Genomic DNA, 21,390 nt, shown 5'->3' with positions numbered 1-21,390 from the left:
TAAAATCTTTGCTAAATTATTAGCCCTACGTCTTGATACCCTTTTACCTGCGCTGATAAGTAAGGAACAAATGGGTTTTGTCAAAGGTAGACTTGCTTCTGACAATTCTAGAACATTCTTTAATGTACTCAGCAAGGCTCACGCTTTGTCGTATTCTTTAGCGGCAATTTCCATAGATGCTGAGAAAGCGTTCGACCGGTTAGATTGGTCTTTTCTATTAAAAGCTTTAGCCTGGCATGGTTTATGGTCTCATTTCATTTAATTTATCTCTTTGCTTTATCAATCTCCAATGGCATCGATATTGGTAAATAGGAAATTGTCTAGATATTTTGTATTACGCCGAGGTGTACGTCAAGGGTGTCCGCTCTATCCACTCTTATTTATTCTAGCTTTCGAGCCCTTTCTATCCAGTATTAGAAATAACATTAATTTTGAAGGTTTCCAGTATGGCGAGAAACAATTAAAATTAACGGCATATGCAGATGATATACTTTTATATATCTCTAACCCTGAGCTCTCGATTCCGTCTCTACTTTGGGAAATTTAGGATTTTTCCTTGTTTTCAGGTTATAAGATAAATTCAGATAAAACTGAAATCCTCCCTTTAACAAAATTTTGTTTTAAAGCATCGTTTGATATCACTGGTTTTTACTGGAATTCTTCCAAGATGAAATATTTAGGTATTTGGTTCACTTCATCCATTAAAAAGTCCATTGAAGTAAATATTTCAGAGGCTTTGGAGAAAGTTGATAGATCGATTCTGGCTTGGAATCCCTTATTTTTATCCTGGTGGGGTCGTCGTGATTCCATTAAAATGATGATTTTTCCTAACATATTATATATCCTATCCATGATTCCGCTTCCTTTACCTGGTACCTTTTTTACACAATTGGACTCCAAATTGTCAAAATTCCTCTGGAACAATAAGAAATCTTGAATTTCTCTTAGTCATCTTCGCCATTCTAAACAGGAGGGAAGAGTCAATTTTCCTGATTTTAGATTGTATCACAAATCCTTTTGTTTGCGCCAAGCTTCTAGGTGGGTCTCCCTGTCAGACTTTAGGTTTACTCCATTATGGTTGGATACTGAGTGTTCTTTTCTTTTGCCTTTTTCCCCTAGTGAGGTGGTATCCTTTTCCTATAATATTTCACTTATCTCCTCTCTGCTTCTTAAACATACTTGCTCTCTTCTGCATTCTCACTATTTACCTCCATCGGTTTCTCATTCCTCTTTTCTGAATTCCCCTATTAGGCATAATTGTCTTATCACTATTAATAAAAAAAACTTATTTTGGAAATCCTGGCGACAGAGAAATATATTTTGAGTCAAGGATTTATTCTCCAATAATACTCCATTTTCTTTTTCACAATTCCAACTTCTATTTCATTGTCCCAATTCATTTATGCCTAAATATCTTCTTCTTATTAATATTATTCTTGATGTACTTTTTTCCTTGCCTTCCCCTTCTTCTTCTTCGGAATTAGTCTTTTCTTTGGCCTCCTTTCTTATCTCATATCCTAAGGCATCAAATATCTATAAACTTTTTCAGTCTCCTGTTTTGACACGTCCTAAATCTAAAATTGAATCTCAATGGGAATAGGATTTGGGATGTACCTGGACTGTTTCCTTTTGGAATAAGGTGTGGCATCAAGCTTATAAAATATCCAGATCAGCTTCCACCACCCGTCATTTTTCTTTCTTTATCACAGACTTTATTTTACCCCTTCTACTATAGCAAAATGTTCTGTATCCTCTATTCCAAGTTGCTGGTCTTGCGATAGCCCAAAGGAAGATCTTATGCATATCCTTTTTGAATGTCCTCCTACTGTCTCTTTTTGGAGAAAAGTTTGGTGTCAGCTTAGCTGCATTTTTCATTTGTTTGTAATCCCAATTATCTCCGCTGGTGCTTTTTTTAGGTAGTCTCTCTGCTGACATTGTTTCAGATGATGATAATTTAAAATTGTTGGATCTCATGTTAGCTTTGGCCTTTCAACAAATTACTCTCAATTGAAAAAATTCATCCAATATTTCCTATAAAGCTTGGTGGAATAATGTTTGGCACTACCATAGATTAGATATTGCTTTTACCTCTTTATGCCGCCCTTCCATAAATAGAGATTTGTACTGGTTACCTTTGACTGATTATCTTAATGCTTTTGCTTGTAATTCTACTAATTGTACATTAACTGAGAATTTTAAGCCACCATGAATTCTTAATTTAAACTTAGCTTACATTTATGCTCTTTTGAATATTACTTTTTATTTTTTATTTAACTGTTGAAGTTCCAATGCATTTTTCGCATTGTAAATGGTCTTGTTCCGTTTTTCTTGTTTCCTCCCCTTTTTATACTTTAAAATGTTAAACAGCTTTTACAACTCCTTTTAAAATTATATCATTATCATTATGACAGATATCTAGTATTGTCAGTATATAACCCATATGTATTTTGATTATAATAAAGCTGAGTTACCTTTAAAAAAAAAAAACACCTCGACTGACTGTGTGTTATGTAAACTAACTGTCCCAGAGCCACAGCCAATCTGTATTGTGCTTCGTGGACCCCATGAACCTCGGGGGCAGACGGGGCCGCACCGCAGGGTCTGGGGGGGCCAATGTTATGCCACTGAACAGAAGTATATCTGTGGTATCATCACGTTAGCTGCAAGCTCAGTAAGTATACATCAGTTCCCTGAAAGACAGTATCTGCTACAGCACAGGCAGCTCTCATCTCCCTTCCCTATTGCACTGGGCATTGCCTTGCTGACAGTCTGCCAATCCACATGCCGCAACCAGATGTGTCCGTTTGTTTTCTAGAAGACCCACCTAGGAAAGGGCTCAGAATTCGGTGACAGTCTCCCTTTGCTTTGGCACTGGATTCCCAAAGAAAGGTGACAACTTGCCCCTTTGAGATGGTGTTTGGACAAATATCGAGTTACAGAAATATCAGAAATATCAGAAAAACAATATTGTGATAAAGAAATATTGTTTTCAAGAATATCAAATTTTTAGGTAAGTAATATTGTTTTCATAAATATCTTTGTTGTTGATATCGTTTTGAATAATAAGGTGGTAAAAATATTTTTTAATTGTCTTCATGTGTTTTAGTTCATATATTATTTGTATGTGTTATTATTGTTTGTATAATTGTTAACACTATTTACAATATATTTTGTAATTTTTAAGTGATTTATAATTTTTAGTTTTATTGCTAATAGTAATCTATAGTGTCACACTGAGTTACTAGGTTTGTAGGGGTAAAGGGTGGGAAGAAAAGTAAGTATAATTAATTAACAATTAATAACTAATTTATTAATAATTATTTAATGTATTAATAATTATGTAAACTGTGTATTATTATTTTTTAAGTTATGTAGTAAGTGCAGGCTGTTGGGTTTGTAGGGGTATAGGGTGGGAAGTACATTAAGAAATAATTTATTATCAATTAATTATCAATTTATTATTAATTCAAACACATCTTTATTCGACCTGTTTAGGTCATAAAGGAAAGCATAATATAGATAAAACACAAAATAAATAAAACAGCAGTTCATAGTGATACATAAATTTCCTAAAAATTAGAGAATGACATCACTCCATTAAAGTCTCTAAATCAACAACTGACATGATGAAACAATTCATATATCCTAAGTAAATAATCCTCCAGAGATACATATGAACGCATGCTGAGCAAAAATTACCCATCCAACAACTTCTGGGTCTGATTGCGGACTTAAAAAAAGAACTCACACTGAAACATATTTCGGGAGAGCTCAATAATTGTAAGTGAAATAGAACTTCTTTACAATGATAATGCCCTAACATTTTTCATAAGGGCTTCAGAAGGTGCTTACGTTGAAAGATAGAAAAACATTTTTTTTTTAAATGGTATGGTGACTAATGAGTTACAATGTTGCATAGGCAAAACAGTGAAACGTCTCCCATCAGATCAAACTCTCTTTTAAAGTGTAAAAAGCCATACCCTCTATAAAACAGAAGGGAATAGATCTCTCCCAATGTGTAAGGTCAAGAGTTAAGCAAAGAGCTGATTCCACAGATGTAATAAATCTATACTAGGCCAACACTGTGCGCTTCAGTAGTTCAGTTTTCAATCTTTCTTCTTCACAATACTCAAAAAAGGCATTTTTTACCTTTATTTTGTCCATTTTGCTTATTTTCCCAGGATCTATAAACAGAGAGGACAAACCCAGGGCACCCAGTATTTTACAAATGTAATTTAACCACAGTATTAAGTGTCCCTTCTCGAAACTAAGGCAGTCCAAGATTTTTTAACCTACAAAGTGACGTTTCCGGATTGACCCATACACTGTCCCACAACAACAGAGGAGCCAAATGACTCTCATCTGTGGAATAACCTTGATTAAGCTCAGAATGGATAATAAAACTGGATGTGGAAGGTGGTAGGTGCAGTAACCATTAGAGGATTTGGTTTTCCTCCATTTGAAGACGGGAGACAGTATGGAAACCCCATATTCCAGCCTCATATGTAGCGGCGGTTACACACTGCATATTGTACACTTTTAAGTTAGGAAGAAAAGCCCCTTTTCCATGTGATCTAATGGGATTACAAAGCGCCCCTGATGATCTACTACATTTGAGGCAGGAGCTATTAGTAATTATTTAAAAGATTATGAATTAGGTGAGTTGGGTAATAATTATATTTTTTAAATTATTTATTAGGTGCGGGCTACTCGGTTAATAGAGGCATAGGGTGGGACGTTCTTTAAGTAATAATTATTAAACAATTCTTTATTCATTTATTATTAAATATATTAATTGATTATTCAATATATTACTTCTGTTATACTTATTATTTTAGTAATATTTTAAGTGTGGGCTTCTAGATTTGTGGGGGTATAGTGTGGGAAGCTAATTAAGTAGTATGTATATAACATTTTCTTGTATAGTGATAATTAATTATTGAATTGTGTAATAATCATGTACATTATTAAATTGTTTACTATTTTTATATATAATTTTATGTTTGGTTAAATAGTAATATTCATATTAGGAGCATTATATTTGTTGTAAATTCATAGGGTTATTCAAATATTTTATGTGTTTGAAGTGAAGCAGTATCCCTACTGTTGCACAACCTAGAGGGGGAATAGTACATTAACCCCTCCAAAGTCCAATGCTTTCCCTACTGTTGCACACCCTGGAGTGGGAATTGTAAATATTACCCCTCCAAAGTCCATCGCTTTTCCTACTATTTAACAGATTGGAGTGGGAACAGTATAATTTACCCCTCAGAAGTCAATGCGTTTCCTACTGTTGCTCGGACTGGAGTGGGAATAGTAAATGTGACCTCTCTGAAAGCATACGCTTTCCGTACTGTTGCATAAACTGAAGTGGGAAAAGTATATCTATTATTACCAGACTTCAATACTTTTTTAATATTGTTTAAATATATATTACTATTTTTTGTTTCTTTAATATTATATAATTTACTTATATATACATTTTTACAATTGTTTATAATATTTTCAGTAAATTTCTTTTTTGATTTTAGAATATTTTATGTTTGATTAATCTGTGAATTTATTTAAAGTTTTGCTGTTGCTTTGTTAGTATTTATATATATATACATATACATATATATGTATATATATATGCATATATATGTATATATATATATATATATATATATAAAATTGTAGTAAATTTAAAAAAATCGTGAAAATTTAATATGAAGTAAACAATATATTTTTAATAATAGTGTTGCATTATTATATATATGTATACATAAACATATACACATATTTTTATATATAGTATTAAATATTATTTAAACTGATTTAAATTACATTATATTAATGTTACATGTTAAACTATTAAATATTTACTATTTTAAACTATATATATTAAAAACAATATTTTTTAAGTTGTTTAATGATATTAGTGTGAAACAATGTTTTCAAATATTTTTGTAATTTTCATTATAAGTATAGGAAAACAATATTTTTGTAATCGATATTTTTATCACAATATATCTGTAACTCAATATTGTTCATTCCGATATTCTGTCAGAGATTCCTTTGAGACAATGAGTTCAGATATATGTAAATATCGCTCCCTAGTGGGACAGTGGTCTAGGGTCACCGCTGACCCATTCGAACTAATCTCGCCTAGAGAACATGAACACAAAGAAACCTTCCTGCTCCATTGAAGGCAATGTGAAGCCAAAGCAACTACAGGCAAGTGGCTGGCAAATGTTCCAGCAGAGAGGAGCAATTTAGGAAACATACAGGGAATAAAAGACAGCATGCTTCTGACTAACTCTTAATCTATGAAGTGGTTTATGATATATGGGATTATATACATATATACCCAGGGCACTGTCATGTATTCAGGCACAACCTCACTACCATACACACACCTCTTATGCTCAGCAGTCTTTTGCGGCCTCAGTCATGATAGACTAATTTGAGCTAAACACAGAGAGCCAGTACGTAATTCCTTACTCAGGGAAGCAGGGACAAAGGCCCCTTTGATCATGAGTATAGATTGTTGTACACAAACTATCATGTGATGACAAGAGTTTGAAGTACAAGAAAACAAACTAGGCCAACCAGAATTATAAAAGGTGAAGCAGGATGGTCAAAGACAATGATACAATAAAGTTTCAACCCTACCCACCTTATTGAATTGCATAGCTTCCTCTGTATGCCACACATTCCGCCAATTGCCAGAACACTAGCATTGGACTGACGTATAGGTCAGTCTGGCAGTGTCATTAGGGATAAGATGACTGGTTAGTGTGTGTCAGGTTTGTGGGTGTATGTGGACCAGTTTTGTGATGTGGACTGCTTTGTATATCTGTGTGTGGTCTGTTGTAGAGAACAATGTTTTATAATCACCAAGATGCCGCAGCTGGCAGCACTGTGCAGGTGATGGTAGGTTGCACTCGGCACACAGAGCAGCACTAGCTGGGCAGCTGCCATGGTGTGGAAGGAACTGCATCATGCCGTCATAGCAGGTGTGCCACAGCAGTGAGTGCAGTTCTAATTTGAAAATGAATCCACTGTCACACAATCAACTATTGCTACTTCCCCATGTTCCCTGACCATAGACCTGTGGGTGCTGAATGTGCTTGTAAATTGTGCATTAACCAACCCAAAGTGGCAGCAGCAGCTCACTAGTTGCGTGTTGGCGGAGGTTAGTGAGAAAATGGACTATGGACACTTGCCTGTGCAGTACAAACTCTATAGAGGTAGGAAGGGAATAATACTCTGTTTTGCAGGTTCTCTCATGCACTGTTGTATAGGGCTGGAGGAGTTACTAAGTAAGGGAGACATACACAGAGGCTAACATTATGCATCAACGTTAAATTGCCATTCCTGCAGCACCCTTAAAGAACATTCATAACAAAGAAAACTTCCAGGATTGGAATTTCAACAAAGAATAAGTCCCTCTGCCTTAGAACACCCTCCCTCTTTTAAGTGCAAGATTGCAAAGGAATGAACTCTCTACTTCATCCTCTTTTCTTAAGATTGCGTGTCTGCAAAGAAAAATAAATGTTAACCACTAAATATGTACCTTTTTCTTTACAATTGCTGTAAAAAATCAAATACCATATCTACAGTTAATCCTGTACTGAAGGTTAAATTACCTATGTTTGTCTAATATTATTTATCCCTATTCACCCTTTCTTTTTTTAACTTGGTGTGAGGTGGGTGTGATAATGTTAGCCTATGTGCCTTTAACAAAGTCATGATTCTCCTTTCATGCTAATCTGAGAATCAATATTTCATCACAAGACATGAGACCACCAATATGTATGTTGAAAGCCCTTTAACACCACTTCAGACCTATCTTCTATTGGCCTAAAATAATATTTCACAAATGTACCCACATTTGACTAATCAGTCGCTTTCAAAATGTCCTCTAACCTTCCTCTAGACCAAGTTACTTTTCTTGCCATGGTTCCCCTCACATAATGTGCTTTGAATATTTCTATATTCACTCCTGCTTGTTTCATAACACCTTTAATGCATATTGCAACTGTAGATGCACTTACTGCTTTAAATGGCTTCACATACGAAATTAACAATTGATACTCACCTTCCCTTCTGTTCTCGAAAACTCTACTCTTATAATGTTTTAAACATTGTACCACACACACGTTTTTGCATTCTTCAAACTTTGGATAAAATATTGACTTGGACATAGTTTTAGTCCTTTTCCATATCTCAGAGAGTACTCCATCTGGACAATTTGTCCTACTAATTACCTCTAAACACTGGACATCAGATACCCTTCTGCAGTAAATCAAACACAAGAGATTTGCCAATTTGATGGCTAGATTTGTTAGAGTTAAATATCTATTCATGGGCCAACTTAAAAATAATTTCAGAACCAAATATACATCCCATAACATGTCATATCTAGTCCTACGTGTTTTTTTAAGTTGCATGCTTTTCAGTACTCTACAAACTAAAATATTTCTTCCTACAGTTTTTCCTCCAATCATAACTTGCCCCGCAGAAATTTCTGATCTATAACAATTGAATGTCCCATATCTTAGACCCCTCTCAAACTGTTCTACTAAACAATTCACTACCTCTACCACATTGGCCTCCACGGGATCCAAGCTCCTTTCCACTCACCAACATACCCAAACATCTATATTGCTTTGTACCTCCTTTCTAGTTCCTCGTGCCCATGAGTCCTCCAGCAGTTCTGAAATCCATTGCAAAAGACCTTTGAAAACTCTAGATCCCCTCATATTTTCCAAACAAGAAGTTTCAACATGTTAGGCATGCTTAAAGGATGTTCCTCTTCGACCTCGTTCGTCAGCATTCCTTCCTCTGCCAAAATCAAAAACTGAACTTCGCCAGCCAGTTCCATTACTGTTGGAAACCACACCTGTGATACCAAAAAAGGTGTTATCAAAATCAACTAACATATCTTTCTTCTTTTTCTGAAGCACCCTCTGAATCATTGAAAATGGAGGGAATGCATAGCTCCCGTTCTCTGTCCACTTCTGCTGAAATGCATCTATCCCTGACAATCCTGGATCTGGTAACCAAATGTAATACTTCTGAACTTAAAACGTTAACATGCTCGCAAACAGACCTACTTTTAATGGACCCCAAATCAGGTCTATCCTGAAATCCCTGATATGCCTTGAATTCCAGTCCGCCACTGAATTCTTTCCCCGGCAGATACCCTACTCACAAACCAAAGTTGTGTTACAGACAAAAGAACCACAACTCCTTAGCTATCTTTGACAGGTTCCAGGATCTGCTCCCCCTAAACAATATATGTAAGACACCCAACATATATTGACCATTTTCATCAAAACTGTCTGACCCTGTAACACACTTCTGAAACTCCTCAAAGCATGCGGCCAGCCATCATCTCTAAGCAATTTACTTGATGTCCTTTCTCTTACATAGACCAAACACCTCCCATCTCTTGCTCTTCCATCCAAGCTCCCCAACCTGAAAGGCTGGCATCTGTCTCCAGTACATAATCCAGTACACATCGTAAAATCGCTCTGTTGTTCCATGTCTGTAGATTATGCATCCACTGATGTAACTATTCTCTCACGTCTCTCACGTCCTGGTCCAGTATCACCTTGTCTCCATGCCATAATCCCTTCCTTAAAGCCTCTGCCTTCACTCTCTGCAATGCCTAGTAATGCAATGGACCAGGGAAAATAGCCTGTATCAAAGATGAAAATAAGCCTATTAATCATGCAAAATCACTCAACATTACCTCTCTCTCTTCAACGCCAGTGACACCTTCTTTCTTGTCATCTTCATTTTCCTCTCTGGTAGCACCAACTCCATTCCAACAGTGACTATCTGGAAACCCCAAAACTCTAACTTCTGAGTTGGAGTCATAATTGACTTCTTTTTATTTATCATAAAACGCAAGTACTCCAAATGATCTCTCACTACTTTCAACTTATCTATCAACTCCTCTATATTTTGTGACATGATCAGAATATCGTCCAAGTATATTATCATGCGCAATCCCATCTCTCTCAAATGAGCTACCACCACACACATCACTTTCGTAAAGCATCATGGCACTGGTGATAGGCCAAAAGGTAGAAAGAGAAACTGATATAGCTTATTCCTCCTTCTGAACTGTAAAAATCTCTGACTTCCTCTTCCACGGGCACTGTAAAGTATGAATCCTTCAAATCCAATTTTACTAGCCAATCTCCTTGCATCAGTGTGCCCCTTAATAGATGGATTCCCTCCATCTTGATATGTCTGTAAACCAAGAATTGATTTAACTCTCTTAAGTTTATCACTGGCCTTCATCCTTTCTCCTTTTTTCCACTAAATATATTGTGCTTACAAACCCTTTTGTATGTTCCTCTACATGTCGTATTGCACCCTTTTCCAACATTGCCATTATCTCTCCATCTGCCATTACCTTCTGTTCTTGTTTTAAATATAATTCTTTCAGTTCTTTCTTCTGAACTGGTACCTGAACAAAACTCTATTTCGAAACCCCTGACTGATTTCAAAACCCAGGTATCCTTCGTTATTTCTTCCCACCTCTCCACAAAGTTCTTCAAATGACCACTGACCTTTTTGGGGGATGAACCAATACAAATCTCCTTACTCACCTTATGATCTTGTTGTAAATCGGCCTCTTCCTCTGTTGCTTCTTGCTGAACCTGAACAATCTCTTTGTGAGAAGAAACCTGCTGAACCTTGGAACCCTCTTCCAGCTCCTCCATAATTGTAATTGTATTGGTATCCACTGTCAGCATAACGTTCTTGTCTGCCGGTCCTTCCAAAACCACCCCAAATACGTTTCTTAAATTAGTCTGTACTTTACCTAATGTGGTGAATGTTTACACATATATACTTAACTTCACCATCCCCTCACCAAAGAACAAACCTTTAGCATCCTCTACTGCTTCCTTATTTGCTAAATCCTCCAATTGTGGGCTAATTCCCATCAAAATAGTCTTTCTACACTCTGCCAGCAGACCTGCATTGGCATCTCCCAAAAACAAAATTGCTCTTTGGCTCCATATTCCTAATAATTATGCATCCACTTGTTCAGCGTTAATGTGTACCACCTCTGCCACATCCATTATTTTTTGCTAATTTTTCAAGTATATCAAGAAGCCAATCTTGACATCGTTTTAAATCGCTTTCTAGACCCTTGCAAGGGTCTCTTTCCAACTTACATAAAAAAAGTAATCATATTGGGATCCAAGCTAGGAGCTCAACACATCTTCTCTTCAATTTGAGGACTAGCGTACTCTGCTTTCAAGACATTTCTAACCTTTCTAGCTAGAGTCTTCCTAATATATTCCTTAATATATTTCCCAACATGATCCACAGGCCACCAAAAAGCACTTTTTGGATGGCGAATACTTCCTGGTATAAACATTTTCTCTCCTTTGAGTACCACTTTTGAAAAGGTGCTGTGGCCATCATTAATGTCAACATTTAAATCATCATCTTAATTTATATCAAAGATATATTCATCAAGTATGTTATCATTTCATTTACCATTTTTCTCATTATAATTCATAAACTTATCATCTGATAGGTCCTGTGTGCCCCTAAGGACACCTTCACTTTGCATGCAGCTATGGCCACGCTCCTTTTTAATGGAATTCAATCCATCTTTCTTTTCTTTTTCCTAACGTTTTGGTTTTTTAAGTTTCTTTCCTTTTGTAGTTTTCTTCTTCGTACCCTCATCATCAGATAATGACCAATACTCTTCTCCAACAATATCCACATCCTCTCTAACAGAAGCTCTAACTTAATTTTGTATCAGTCTTCAAATATTTTCCTCACTTATTCCTCTCTCAGTTGTATTTAATTCAACACTATCTCCTTCTGATGTCATAGTATCAAGTTACTAAACTTGCCGAACTCTCCTTTGAATCACAAGCGCTCCTTTCAGTGTGTACCCAAACAACAGCTGACCGTTGCTACTCAACTGATCGTTTTAAAGCACACACATTTACAGATTTATAGTCTTTTCAATCCCTTACTGCCCAATTAAAAATGGCCGTCACTTCTCATATAGGCTGGCAGCCACTTCTTTAAATTACGTGCCCCTGTGAGACATACCCAGGGCTTCCTGTACGTCCCAACAAGTGCACTGTAATTATTTTGCTTGCGATCTCCCGTCTGCGAACACAGGTGCATACGTAGACAACTTTGCAGTTAATGTTTAAATGTAGACATGACCTCGCGCTTTCTATGGTTAAATAATTTAAAGTTCAAATCCCGTTTACTGCTTTTATTAAATCCCACACTCAATTTCAAATTTCTCTAAACAGTTTAAACATATCGATATTTCAATGAATTCCCTTATACATAAATCTATCATAATCTTGAAATATAAACTAACATATTAATTATTTAAAAAAGCTATATTACACTCTTTATACACGACATATACTTTCTCACCCTCTGCTTCTGAAAATTAGAAGCTTAACTCTTTCAAATAAAATATTTAGGCGTTTAACAGTTATCATTTATATGTATAGTAGTCATTGAGGCACTTATCTGAACAGGAGCAGCATTTAAAAGAAGAGGAGTGGTCTGATGCCGAGGGACCTATACTTTGTTTAAATTTCAGTTTTGGAAGTTTTCTTTGTTATGAATGTTCTTTAAAGGTGCTGCAAGAGAGAGGCAATTAAAAGGCTGATACATTATGGTAGCCTCCGGTCTTGTAATGAAATTTCTAGTGGCATAGCAAGGGTGCTATGGTACTTAGCAAAAGAAGGTATTAATCACCAGAAGCCAACCACTGTATCCGACAGAGACCACATACTTCTCTAATGCCTTGCTTCAACTCTCTTTGTTGCTTCACACCCCATATCTAATGTCCTCTTTCTTCTCAATCCTATGTTCTATCCATATATTCCCTTTTCTTTTCTTCTTTCTCTTGTATCCTGCCTCTCCTCTCCGCTCTGCTGTACTTGCATTTAGGGTGCCAAAAGTGCGTTATCCACAGACCAATGAGGGAAAAGGGAAAAGAGAGCATTTAAAATATTCCACTACCGAGTCTCCCTTTCTGGGTAGGAAGCAGTGCTTAATTTGTAAATAAAAAGGTGCTGGTGCTCAAAGCCCTCCTCTTAAACACGCGGCTGCCGCAATTAAATATGTGAACATGGAATACTGAGGTGGCGTAGTCCTGGAGCCATCCCGGGTCTCTTTAATCCATATAAAGCCACTCCCTGCCCCTTCAGCTGACTCTTGCAGCATTCTACTTCCTCCCTTTCTGACTCTTTTTCGTTTTTCCCTTCATCCGTCTTCCCCATACATGTCTTTTGCTCGCAGCAAATGTTTGAGGCAGAACCTTAAAAATATTTTCAGAGTTTTGTCAGATTTACCTGGGATAGGATTGGCACTTTTGCTGCAATAGAAAGACAGAGTTTTAGCTCTGCCCACCTGAACGGTACACTTCCATTTATTATGAACGTGGGTGTATATGAAAATACATAGAGACAGTGCTTAATTTGTGCTTGTTGTTTCCGGTGCTGAGCACCAGCACTTATTTTTGAGGGCCGGAGCTTAGTTTTCTGTTTCAAGCATTTAATGCGAGCAAAAGACATGTGGGAAAGACGGAGGAAGAGAAAAACGAAAAAGCGTCATAAAGGGGAAAAGCCGGAAGCTGCCAGTGAGCTGAAGGGGCAGGGTTAGCTGTAAATGGATTGAAGACGCCCAAGGTGACTTCAGGATTACTCTGCCTCAGTATTATGGGCCGTATTTATACTTTTTTAGCGCCACAATTGTATTTTGTACGTTTGCGACGCTTTTGCGTAAAAAAATGATTCACATGTGGCGCTATAAAAGTATAAATACAGGCCTATATGCTCGCACTTTTAATTGCAGCAGCTGCGTGTTTAATAGGAGAGCTTCGAGCACCGGCACCTTTTCATTTACAAATTAAGCACTGCATAGAGACACGGATCTACCTTTACCAATGCTTCTAGTTACCACTTGTTACCACAGTTGTGCAGTTTAGAGGTACTTTTATCAGGCATTGCTAATACCCAACTCATTGCTGCTTTTTTTCATTCACCATTAACGAATTAAAGTTCGAGTTTGCAGCAACAAGATTTGAGCCTGGCACCTCCGGGTTGCCCTCCTTTAACCACAAAATGAACATTGACCTCCGAGGTATCTTACTAGCTATATCCACTGGCAGGCTGACATAAGGAGTAAACTTCTACAAGTATGGTCTGTGCATCCAGCACTGTTTGATGTTATGCTTCAAATATATTGCACAGGCTTTTCAGAATCTGTTAAAGGGATATGTTAAATCTTACGATCAGTCAAACTTGTGAGTAGCAAACATCTGGCAAGGTTGATGTAGTTGCTGCAAAGCGCTCCGAGTTACATCTCGATCACATTTTCAGAACCAGAATAAGATGCTAGTTTCCTAGAGCTCTGAGGAAAACAGCAAAGGTAGAAATGTGGAACAAAAAGAGAAGAACGAACGAGACAAGATTGAAGGATAGAGAAGGATGCATTGTGGATGATATTATCTAACTGAGGGAAGTGTCACACACCAATAGCACTTGGTGATTAGTAGAGACTGGATTTGTTAATGTTTTTATCTTTTAGATGTCAACCTAGCGTACTGTAATATTACCTATCTCCAATATTGTTGCAAACATTAGATTTAGTGTTGGCCCAATTTGCAAAGGTGGGCCACTCTTTTACTACCCAGTTTACAAATTGAAAACACTTTTATTCCAACAGTTGCTAAAGAACACACATTTCAAACCCCCTGTAAATGTTTCCATGAAACCCTCGGCATCCACATTTATTAGCTCACGTGAGCTGGCTGTAATTCGGATCAGTTGCAAAACCCACTCATTTCTTGTTGTAGCTCCCGGAACCTGCATAGCTATTTTAATACCACTATCTGACATGCGTATCGTATAGTTCAAAGAAGTTCACAACTCATTTTTAAAACTCAAGATGCCCCCTGTCTCTAGTTAGCACTCCTTTGATTTCTAATGCTCCCCCTGGATTGTTATTGTATCTAGCTTCCTTTTTTCCTACCATATTCCCACCTGACCCTTCATATATTCACATGTATCGACCCAGGGAGGCAACCACATGGCATTCATTGATTTAATGGTCTACAGATATTGTGAGCTGTGGGAAATAATGTTGTGGAAATATACAAATGAATGGATAGTTTCTGCTAGTTTTATAACTAACGTGAAGTTTCTGAGAACTATAATAAGAAATGAGAAGGTTCTGTCAGCCTCAGAAGACAGAAGGAGCTCTAGAAAGCAATGACAGACAGCTGGGGCTATAGAAATGAACAGAGAGTTCCTGGGAGCAAAACAAATGAATCAAGGGCTTCTGAAAGTTAGATCAAGGCAGGGTAGCTATTGGAAGGCGGGGCACTTCCCAAAGATACATAAGGGATTGAGAAAGAATTGAAAGCACCTTTTGAATTATGAAGACGTAAGGCCAGCTCCTGCCCATGGGTAGGGTATGATAAATCTGTCTGGTATCCTGTAGAGACTAAAGGTAATTTTGAGATTGGTTGGAGGCCTGCCAGCCCACCAGGTTGGTGGAGAACCATGCTTCGGCTGATTGGCAGAAGAGCGCCCACAGTCTCAGAAGATTCTTGCCATCCTGGCAGGACCTCTGTACCTAAATGCACCTCCCCGTGAGGCATATGCACTCCAGGTACTGCTGCATGTAGAGCAGGCCTCCATGATGATTCAGCCCTCTCAGCATCTTTTTTTGCTCTAATGTATAAATGGCTCTAAGAGGGGTTTCATTCAGCAGAACAGAATAAAAATGTCTCTCCACGCAGTCCCAGGCACACAAAAACAATGACAGTTGCTTCATCCAAAATAGACTAGGTGACTTTCACTGTGAACTAGTAGCAGAGCCAGGCTGGAAAACAAAATCAGCATTGGCCAAAATGTTCCAACCAGGAAATAGCACAGCAGGTGAGTGTAAGTGGAATGGGATATAGAACGTTCATAGTTGGGTCACGTCATCCCATCCTTCTTTGAAAGAATTCCCTAGCTTGCAGCCCACTGGGAAAACGCCAGGGTGGCAGAATGGCCAGTCAGGTCCTGACCAGCAGTCCTGTAGCAGACAGAGTCCTGGATGAAGGCTATCAGGGGGTGGAGACAGCTGAGCATTCAGCATCTGATTATACCTACCAGTTACTTAGCCTCTAAATGAGGTAGGGGAATTGTGTTTTTGGCAGGCCAGGAGCTCTGTCATTTTTAGGTCATGCGCGCAAGCACTCTGGCCTGTTGTAATCTGTCTCTGGGCTTTTAACCACGCCCACCGCATGCCCATCACTTTCATGGTCTTGTTTTTCAAAATCCTTTATCATTGGTAAATGCTTTACGTTTGTCCCTCCTTGAGGCAGTTTTGTTGCATCCTTGGCCATCGATCCTGTTACATGGATAATTGCACTTTTGCAGATAAGCGAAACTGCAAGCAAATTTCTTTTTCCCTTTGTGTCTCTCCTTCGCGTTCATGCTTATGGCGGCCATGGTGCTTTGAATTGGCTTGCTTATGTCAACTGTTTTACTTTTCGTTTTCAATTTATGTGGCAAGAAAAGTCCAGTGAGGAATTTACAACGCTAATAGCTCCAACTCGAGCAAATGCGAGACCCACTGCATTGGTAATGCTTGTTTGGCAGAACTTTCACTGCCCCAAACTTTGGATTACCCACAAAGACTGATCTCCTCGTTTGAACCCCCACAAGTGCTGGGCTTGATACCACTTCCCTCTCTCCCTTCAAGCGTGGGGGTGACACAGCCTTCTTGGGTCTGCAATGATTGGGGCTTTTACCCATCTGATAGGACATAAAATGAAGGTTGGAGCCTCCACGTTTTCTCCTTATGCAGGGACCTGCGGCTGACATGACCTGCCCTTCCAAGAAGGACACTTGTGGTGAGATCTTCTCTTGCTGTAATAGACAAGACTTGTGTTTTGTTTCAGTTGGTTTCTTCCATTAATATGTATTTGCATTACTCTTCACCTTAATGGCATAGACGTCATTTAGGAGTCGCCAGGTGTCCCAGCTGCAGCCCCAGGCTTTCCCCTTGGGACACTGGCAGTGCCTTTGTGACCCTTGACCTCAGAGGTGGCAAAATAAGTGACAGGTATACAAGAGTAGCTCATCCTCATGTTGCTGCTCCACTTGCTTTCTGTCAATTTGTTATTACAGTAATAGTGAATAAATATTATAGAATATTATCGAATTATTATTTCTATTACTGTAATAAAGAATGTATTACAATTAGCTGGAGTATGACCTTCCGTGGCAGCAGAGATAGTAAAAAAATATTTTAAATATATGTTGTGTACATGCTTGCAGATGAGAGCATGTTGAAGTGAGAGTGTGTGTGTTTGTGTGAATGTGTATGTATGTGTAAGCCTGCATGCGTGCGTTAAAGTAAAAGTTAAATGGTATATGATGTCACTTCCGCTACCCCAGGCATTTTGGTGAATTGACGTTCCTGCTTAATGGTTTGATCTTGGAAACTCCTTGTCAGTTCTGGAGTCTTTTTTTAAGCTTTCTGCTTACTGAGATTGTCCGGCGGGACGGTGACTTTCCAAGTTATGGGTTTCTATTTCTGGAATTTCTTCATTCATAAACTCCAGGAATTGTACTACTATTACTTGGTGTCAACACCACACTCCCAGCAATACTAGCAATAATGTAGTGTCCCGTTGGACATTTTCTAGTGTTTCCACCAGCCACTCTAAGGGCTGGCTTCCACACTCAACCCACACCCATCCATCACAGGCGTCACTAGTCAGGTGACCCTGCTAATAAAAAGGGCTGGGCGCATGTGCCCGAGGCCAGTTAAACGAACCTACAACTATGTCTCTGTGTCACCTTATTTAGTAGCAGGAGGGCCTAGGGCCCCCAACACTACAATGGCGATGAGTGAGTGCTGGCCACTACTTTGCTGTTCTACACGGGGGAGAGTAGCCTGTGCCTAAGGCACCCACGGCCAGCACAAAGGTCACCGGTGCGACCGGATGGCCCCCCGGTGGAGATATCCGGTCCCCGGCAGCCTCCAGCCTAGCCCCTGAAAGGTCGTGGGGAAACAGGAGCACTGTCCGACACCCTTCAGGCAAGAGGTGAGCCCGGGTGTATACAGAAACCACTCTCCAGCACTGCATACCCCCAGAGGATGTGCAGTCCCACACACCCCGAAGGTACAGAGACTGCCATGGCCCGGAGGTGGAAGGCGCAACGCAGCCCCAGCCCCACAGCACATGGGAAATGAGAAGGGCTGTCCAGCTGCCCCCAAGAAAGTGGCCCCTCCCCGCCCTCAACCTCGGTGCCCGTGTGGCAATGGAGGTAGCTATGCACCTGTCGTGCCCCCCAGGGAGAGGCACAGTAACACGGAAAACCGGGTGCCAGTGAACTCCACCCTCCCTGCACCCACGTGGCAGCGTCCATGGTGATGGGGCTGCCCTGCACAGAAACATGGTGCCAGGGAAGGGTGCAGAAGTGCACCTGCAGCGAGGCGAGATGGCCCGCCCCAGCATCAAGGGAGCCCGCACTAGGAAAGTGTGTGAACTCAAAGGCCAGAGGCCTCACCAAGGAGACCTGCAGTGGCCCTGCCGCCCACCCCACCGAACGCATTGGAGAGGCTTGCACGCAGTGGGCAGTACAAAAGAGCCCCATCCCCACCTGTAATGCGGTGACCCAAGAAAAGGAACAATGTGTGTGGTAAGGGGGGGCGGATAAACTGGGATGCACTGCCTCGATGGAAAATAGGCACTCCTGCCGCATGGCAATGCTTGCCCCCACCCCAGCAACAACCAGAGAACAGCCTGTGAGGGCTAGCACACCCCGCAGTGCAGGGAAGGCTGCCACAGCCGTTACACACAGGGAGACCGCCCTTCTTACCAGTGTTGCCTGTCTGCAGAGGGCCCAGCCAGGACTGCCACTAGCTGATGAGCTGCTCCGGTGCAACGTGGCTTCTCACAGACATCTTCATCGCGAGCAGCCGGCAGCCATAGAGAAGACAATCACCTAGGAAGAAAATGCTACCATACTGCCATCTAGAGGTACTGTGCCTGTTTTGTGTTTTCAAAAATACAACAAGCATTGGCAAAAACAAACGGCAGTGTAATGTGGGGCCCTAGGACCTCATGCTGGTAAGTAAAGGGACGCAGACACGGTTTAAGGATGGTACTAGACTGGCCTCAGGCACGTGCGCCTGGCCCCTTTTATTGGCAGGGTCACCTGACTGGTGACGCCTGTGTTGGGTGGGTGGGTGTTACATATGTAAGACCAGCCCTCAGCAGAGTGGCTGGCAGAAAGACTAGAATGAGTCCAGCTGGACTCTACATCCCTCCCAAACTTTATTGAGGAACCAAACAAAAGTCCAACCTGTAAAAGAAACAACAACAAAGCACCACAATCAGTCTCTCGGCCTCGAACAGGCAGACTGCAGAATTGCAGTGGACATGGTGCAGCTGGGAGCACCCGGACACCTCCGCACGAGTCCATAATTTAACCAGGTACAGCTGGGCACGAACACTGCGTGGACGAAGTCCAGATACTTCAGTTGCTTGTCCACGACCTCACAGTTCGCTGGATATTGTTGATCGGGTCCTGCCTGGGCTCATGTGGTCAAAGTCTATTTACAGTTTCTGATGCAGGTGCATCTGGAGCAGTGGGGAGTCCACTGTACACAGTTCTGGACGGCATTCTGACTCTGGAGATTGTCTACCTCCTCAGACTGCAGATGACGTGACGGCCTGGGGCGCCTGGGAGTCCAGCGGCAGAGAAGCGGCAGTCTTCCCTCTCGTGCCAGATCTCCATCAAGCAGGAGTCTGCTCGAGGCCCTTTCGCGGGCTTCCACAGGACTGTGTGGACTGTGCTTGCCTATCTCCGGCCCAGCAAAGACGTCTCAGAGGAACAGCCTACAGGACCACATCCTAGTCTCGCATGGAGCCACAAGGGTTGTTGATGCAGGGTCCGCTTGCTCGAGCCATCCGGATTCAGGTGCTCTGGCCATAGTGCAAAGTCTTCAGGTGACCAGTCTCTCGATATGAGACCTCCGTGCTGCCGGATGCCTGACGTGGAGCTGTCTCAGATGCATTCTCTCTCAGCGATATTCCGCTCTCACAGGAATTTGTTGGAGGCCCTTGTCCCTGGATTGCGACGGGACTGCGTGGGCTGTGCGGGCCAACATCGGCCACGCCAAAGGAGTCTCTCTGAACTCCCAACAGGGCCACGTCCTAGTCTTGTGCAACCCCAAGGGTGGATGGTCCAAATGATCTGGTCTGCTCTCACCGGCAGGCGTCTGGTTCACAGTGCTCATGGCAAGTGTTCAGATGATAAGTTTCTACGTTGCCAGACATGCCTTGTCAGCATCGGTTCTTGTTGCTGACTGTCTCCACTCAGGTGGTGCTGTGCTCCTCCTTCGATGATTGGGCGATGCACCATATCATGATGATGATGTTTTTTTTCATCCTGTTGCAGATCAAACAGGTGGCGGCGGCTTCTTCAGCGGAAGGACCACTTGATGGACATAGGGGCCACGGCGGGTCTTGTGTGGCCTGTGCAGTCGGCGTCAGGGATGCCATCACAGCCAAGCAGCCGGTGACAGGTGACAGGTCGGCCGTACTGGGAAGCGTGGGGGACCACCCACATCGCTGTCTTCAGTGACTTCTGCTCACCCCGGTGACTGTCTTGTACTGATGGGTACCTCCTCATCTGCTCGCACGAGTCCTCAGTTGTGTCACTCTACTTCCTTCCACTTTCACACCTGCGATGGAGTTGATCTGTGGTGTGACCGGTCTGTCACACTCCTCTCCTCATTTCTTGTTGGCATCGTGCCACTCTCTCTTCTCCTTGCTGTGGCATCGTGCCACAGGTCACATGTTGCGGCACATGGACCTTGCACTGCACCTCGCTGGTGCATCTTCCTCTTCGTCCTCGATGTGGCGTTGTGCCACGGGTCACATGCTGCTTCACACGGACCTATCACTGCACCTTCGCTGGTGCATCTTCCTCTTCATCCTCGATGTGGCGTTGTGCCACAGGTCGCATGCTGCGTCACATGGACCTATCACTGCACCTCCTCTGGTGCATCTTGCTCGATCGCAGCCTCTCACGGGCTGAGTCCTGAGGGTAGCACATGATCTGCTCTTCAGGCAGACCTCTCCCGGTCTGGTCCGTTCCCGGATCCTCTTGGTGGACCTCTCTCTAGCAGGAGGGTCCCCGCTCTCTTCCTCCTTCTCTTCACTCGAGGGCGCCGCTCTTGCGCCTCGAGGCTGCGCTGTTACGGCGCTCACTCCTGCCATCTGCTCTGGCAGGGTTGGTCAGTTCAGATGACCTGCTCACTGATGGGCAACAGTGGCCATCTTCCATCGCTGCGCGGCCAGCTGACATGGCCTCT

General features: G+C 41.2%; 1 protein-coding gene across 1 annotated transcript in view; it reads right to left on the bottom strand.

Moving 5' to 3' along the window:
* Positions 1-19,005, bottom strand: part of LOC138301021 (taste receptor type 1 member 3-like) — a 75,430-nt gene extending 56,425 nt beyond the window's left edge. Inside the window, exon 1 of the mRNA XM_069241044.1 lies at positions 18,888-19,005. The gene's annotated coding sequence lies outside the window, so the exon portion shown is untranslated. The remainder of the gene's footprint in view (positions 1-18,887) is intronic.
* Between the last annotated feature and the right edge of the window lie 2,385 nt (positions 19,006-21,390).

The sequence above is a fragment of the Pleurodeles waltl genome, chromosome 6 (assembly GCF_031143425.1).
Source record: "Pleurodeles waltl isolate 20211129_DDA chromosome 6, aPleWal1.hap1.20221129, whole genome shotgun sequence".
Taxonomy (NCBI): Eukaryota; Metazoa; Chordata; class Amphibia; order Caudata; family Salamandridae; genus Pleurodeles; species Pleurodeles waltl.
The sequence above is the reverse complement of the archived record's forward strand: the minus strand, read 5'-3'. Positions and strand labels throughout refer to the sequence as shown.